Source organism: Mesoplodon densirostris, chromosome X (genome assembly GCF_025265405.1).
Source record: "Mesoplodon densirostris isolate mMesDen1 chromosome X, mMesDen1 primary haplotype, whole genome shotgun sequence".
Lineage (NCBI taxonomy): Eukaryota > Metazoa > Chordata > Mammalia > Artiodactyla > Ziphiidae > Mesoplodon > Mesoplodon densirostris.
The window spans coordinates 115385838-115391037 of NC_082681.1; the positions used below are offsets into that span (position 1 = coordinate 115385838).

At 56.0% G+C, this 5200-nt stretch overlaps 1 pseudogene; it reads right to left on the bottom strand.

Moving 5' to 3' along the window:
• Positions 1-292: 292 nt before the first annotated feature.
• On the bottom strand, positions 293-1719 carry LOC132482373 (melanoma-associated antigen B4-like; annotated as a pseudogene).
• Between the last annotated feature and the right edge of the window lie 3481 nt (positions 1720-5200).

Here is a 5200-nt window from a genome sequence, read left to right on the forward strand (position 1 = left end):
ATAAACATGACATCCATGACATTAATACACTTTGATTCTGAAGCAAAATAAACCTTCAATGCAGTAATAACATTTGAAAAGATACTAAACATCTCTATCATAAATCTATCTATCTAGCATCTCTCTACCTACTTATCTACCTATCATCTGTCTATCTTAACTAGGTATTCTTCATATGGAAAAAAGAAAAAAAGATATATATTTTATTAAAACTAACTGCACCTAAGCTACCATACTACTTAAAACTGTAAGAACATATATGTTTTGTTCCCTCAACCAATACTATTCTGCACTATTTAGGAGCTTGACTGCTCTCTTCCAAAACAAAGTGAGCAATCTGCCCGCGGCCGCCCTCCCTACACGTGGGAGGACCTGCGGGCCTTGGCCCTGGAATGTGCTCTGCGCTCAGCAACAGCTAAAGCCCTGGCCGCGGCTCTCACTCTTGCTCTCTCTTCCTCATCTTTCAGAGCCTCCTCATAGAGATCTGGGAAGGCCCTGGGGATGGTATCAGTGAGCTTGGCCATATACTCCAGCACTTTCATCTTGCTGATTTCAGCGCAGGCTCTCGGGCCCCACAGGAACTCATAGCGCGGGGGATCGCTGTGGCGCACCTGGTGGTACATCAGATACTTCTGCTGCACGAGATCTTCGATGAGCCTCTTGGGCTCCCCAAAGATCAAGTGGCTCCTCCCAGCGTACAAACCCAACACATTGAGGAATTCCCAGAGCTCCTCCTCGGTGGCCCAGTTGCCATTCGCGAAGATCTTGCTCAGGACAGTCAGCAGGAAACAGGCCGTGCGCAGCCCCAACACACCACTCGGATTTCCCTCGCTGGGGAGGCCCAGCTGGCTGATGAGGACGTAGGAGTGACTGCTGGGGTCGACTTCCTTCAGCTCGAGGCCAAAGACCAGCTCCATGTACTCAGAAGCTCTCCTGAGGATCTCAGGGAAGTGCTTCTTGTACTTCCTGTCGACACTATTCAGCAGTGTAGCCTTCGGGATGGGCTCCTTCGTCACGTACTTCTCCAGCAGGAACTGCACCAACTTGCAGACCTCCCTGGTCACAGGATCGGTGTAAGTGCTGTGAACGGAAGGTGCTGCCTGGGCGGTACCTGCACTTTTCTCATCTTGGCTCTGGGCACCCTCTTCAGATCCTGGGCATGAAACCCCTGCAGCACGAGAGCTCGTGGCTGGGCCTCCCTGAGGCTCCTGGCGAGTGCCAGCAACAGAGGAGCTCGGGGAAGTACCCCGAGAAACAGAAGCGGGGGAGGAGGGCGACTCTTCTATCTCTGCCGCCGCCGCCTCAGTGGCCTGGGCACCCTTGAGCCTCTGAGTCTCCCCCCGGGCCTGGCGGCGTTTCTTATGGGCATGGCGCTTGCTCCTCCGGCCTCGAGGCATGATGACACAGGTCAGGGCCAGCAGGCGGGAGCGTGGGCAGGAAGGCAGGCAACGAGGGCACCTGGGGGAGGGACAAGGAGATGCTGTGAGCACCTTCAGCGGGGAGAGTCCTCCCTGGCTTTAACCAAGGCCGCCTCTGCAGGGTCCGTGAGGGCACTGCCCGAGGACCCACAGGGCTCCTGTTCTCCTGCTCAGCCTGTCCCCTGAGAGCCCTGTGGAGGACGGTCGAGTGAGCCTTGGGGCACAGCCAGCCAGCCCTGCCTGGGCGGTACGGGGGTGATAGTGGGGGCTGGCAGGGGAGGTAGGTCCCCGCGGTTCCCATTCAGAGTCAGGATGACAGTTGTTGGCAAGACTCCCCCCCCACCCCCACCCCATGCCCTCTGCTGCTCTGAAGTTGACACCACCATCCTCCGTGACACCCAGGAGGAGGAAAGGAGGGAGCGTTCAGCCCACCACCGAAGGGCCCTGGGACCCTCCCTTCTGCTGCCTCGTGGCTGCCCCTTCAGAACAAAGCTCTAACCTCCCTTGGACCTGGCAGAGGAAATTACGGGCAGGCTCGGCCTGACAGTCCTTTCTTGGGAGTTTAAGGGTTGGCAGGAGGGGACAGGCCGTGTTCTCTCTGGCCCCTTCTCCTCGGGGTGGGTGACTCCCTTAGTCCTCACTCGGGGTCCTCCCTGGACGGCCGGTGCAGCCTGGACCTCCTCTCTTGCCCCGAGGGCCATCTGCTCGCACCAGTGCCGGCACCTGCCTGAGTCTCACTAGGAGGCAGTGAGGGTGACCAGGCGGCCGCACGTGGCAGAGTTGTACCAAGCCTGCAGCGTGCGGCAGACAGGTCGAGGCCCTGTGGCTGGCGGCCCCACTGGCCCTCACTCAAGGGCTTGGGCTGACTCTTGGCGGTGCTTAGGGACGCGCCTTCTGCTGGCCTGCACCTCCCCTCTCAGACAGCAGCCCTCCCTTCTCCGCGTGTGGCCAGGAGGAAGCGGCTGACAACAGGGGAGGGGTTCTGAGGTGCCCTTGCGACGGGGAGGACGGTCCTCACCCTGACTCCTCCCGTGCCCTGGAAATCCTCCCTCTGCTGACCTGCGGCCAGCCCCTCAGAACAAGGCCCCGTCCTCCCTGGGTCTCCCGCGTCCGTCCGTCCGTCTGCGTTCACACTGAGGGAGCCCCTCAGTCTTTAGACCTGCCCGGAAGCTCCCAGGCCGACGTCAGGGGCGAGGTCTGCGTGGCCGCCATTTTGGGGTGTGGAGCCCCTCGGTCCCCACAGGGGTCCCGTCCTTCACAGGGCCTGGGACGCTCCCTCAACTGAGGTGAGCCAGGGTCCACCAGCCTCAGAGCGAGGCCTTCCTTGCCCGAGACCCCGTGGGGGAAGCGGATGGACTTTGGGCCTAACGGCCAGGCCCGAGCCTCTCGGGCCGAGAGCAGGGGCGGGGTGGGCGGGGCCTGTTCCGTCTCTTTTCAGAGGGAAAGTGGATTGAGGGTGTCGCGGGCGTCCCCGCACTTCTAACTGGGGTTACCTCACACTTTGACACCTGAAGAGACGTGGGATTCCTCCTGCGGCTCACCCTCACCGGACGGCAGCTCTCAACAATGGCGTCGCCCCCACCGCGTGTGTAGGAGGACGTCACATCCGGTCATGCGCATCTGGGCTCCAGGAGCACAGCATGGGGGGGCGGGGGCTGGGGCCGGGGCGGGGCGGGGCGGGGCGGGGCGGGGCAGGGCGGGAAGGGGGTCGGAGGGTGGTTCCAGGGGAGCTTCCCGCGGGCCTGGCACGAGGCCCTCTCGTTGACTCTTGGCAGGTTCTGGGACTTTTCCCTCTGCTGAGCTGAGTCAGCAGGCGTCACACCTTGGCTCTCATTTCTGTCGGCACCCCCAGCTGGAAGTATCTGGGGGCCTGAGCCTCACAGCCATGCCTGGGTCCCCCGAGACCGACAGTGAGGGCTCTTTGGGGCCCCCTCTTCTATGGTGGATGGTGCTCTCAGTCCTCCCTCAGTGTCTTCTCTTGACTCCCTGTAGGTGCTGGGCTACCTCCCGTCTGCTGACCTGAGGCCAAGGCCTCACATCAAAGACATCAACTCCCTGAGACTGCTGGTGTGAAGTGCAGGCACGTCTCATCTGGACACTTCTGCTTGGAGCCTCCCAGAGATGGCTGCTGCAGGTAAGATGAGCTGAGGGGAAAGGAGGCGAGACTCTCTTCTGTGGTTCGGAGCCCGTCAGGTCTCACTCAGGGTCCTCACGTTGACTGCTGGCAGGGCCTGCGATTCCTTCCTTCTCTGGTATGAATCCATCCCTGTCCCCAACCATGCCCCACAGAATCCCAGAGGAGTTAGTGAAGGGGCGCCTTAGCCTGACAGTTCTCACTGTGGTCTCTCTTTGTTGACATCAGGGGCATTGCCCAGAAGTTCAGAAATGAATTTCTGTCCTTTTGTACAAGTACTGTGTTACTTGCTTTTCTCTTTGAGTCCGTGTGTGATAGTCTATTAAGATGATCATTTAAAAAGGCCAGTCGTCATCCACGAACAAAGTTTCAGATGGTTGTTTCACAGCCTGTGGACCACACTGCCACATCCAGCCCAATCTTTGGTGTCCCATGCTCCTGGCATGCGGGCTCTGAAATGCTGCCTCAGGTTCCTTCAGTGAAGCAGTGGAGAGTCATGGTCCCAGAGCACAGTGGAAGAATCAAGGGCTCAAGTTTAAAGGCTTTCCTCTAATCAATCCTGTCATCTGCCTCTCTTGCAGGCTACAGACCTGTCTCGAATTCAGGGCATCCCCCTACCTGCCCACACTCAGGTTCTAGTTCAGTGGAGACTTATCGTCCCTCAGGGATTATTTAGTTTTGTGTTTTTGCGTTTGTTAATGTTTTTTCTTTATTCCTTCCGTAATGTTTCCATGGTTGATTTTGGGTACAGGAAACAGGAGCCCATGTTTGATTGTCATCAGCTGTTATGGATAAGGTACTAAATCTGTAAATGAATTAAACAAAATCGATATTCTTACAATAGCTGTGCCTCACGAGTACACATAACATACTATTCTGGTTGAGACTTCTTTTTCCTACGTCAATCAGGAAATTCTTATTGTTGCCTGCATGTAGGTTATATACTTTTTTTTTTTTTTGCTGTACGTGGGCCTCTTACTGTTGTGCCCTCTCCCATCACGGAGCACAGGCTCTGGACGTGCAGGCTCAGCGGCCATGGCTCACGGGCCCAGCCGCTCCGCGGCATGTGGGATCTTCCAGGACCGGGGCACGAACCCGTGTCCCCTGCATTGGCAGGCGGACTCTCAACCGCTGTGCCACCAGGGAAGCCCTATATACATTTTTGTATGGTTTCTTTCTAGGTATGTTTTTTATATTGTTGCTTTTGTCTATGTTGTTTTTTCTTTTTTCTTTTTTTTTTGATTTCTTTTAACATCTTTATTGGAGTATAATTGCTTTACAATGCTGTGTTAGTTTCTGCTTTATAACAAAGTGAATCAGTTATACATATACATATGTCCCCATATCTCTTCCCTTTGCATCTCCCTCCCTCCCACCCTCCCTATGCCACCACTCTATGTGGTCACAAAGCACCGAGCTGATCTCCCCGTGCTTTGCGGCTGCTTCCCACCAGCTAGCTATTTTACGTTTGGTAGTGTATATATGTCCATGCCTCTCTCTCGCTTTGTCACAGCTTACCCTTCCCACTCCCCATATCCCCAAGTCCATTCTCTAGTAGGTCTGTGTCTTTATTCCCGTCTTACCCCTAGATTCTTCATGACATTTTTTTCCTCAAATTCCATATATATGTGTTAGCATACGGTATTTG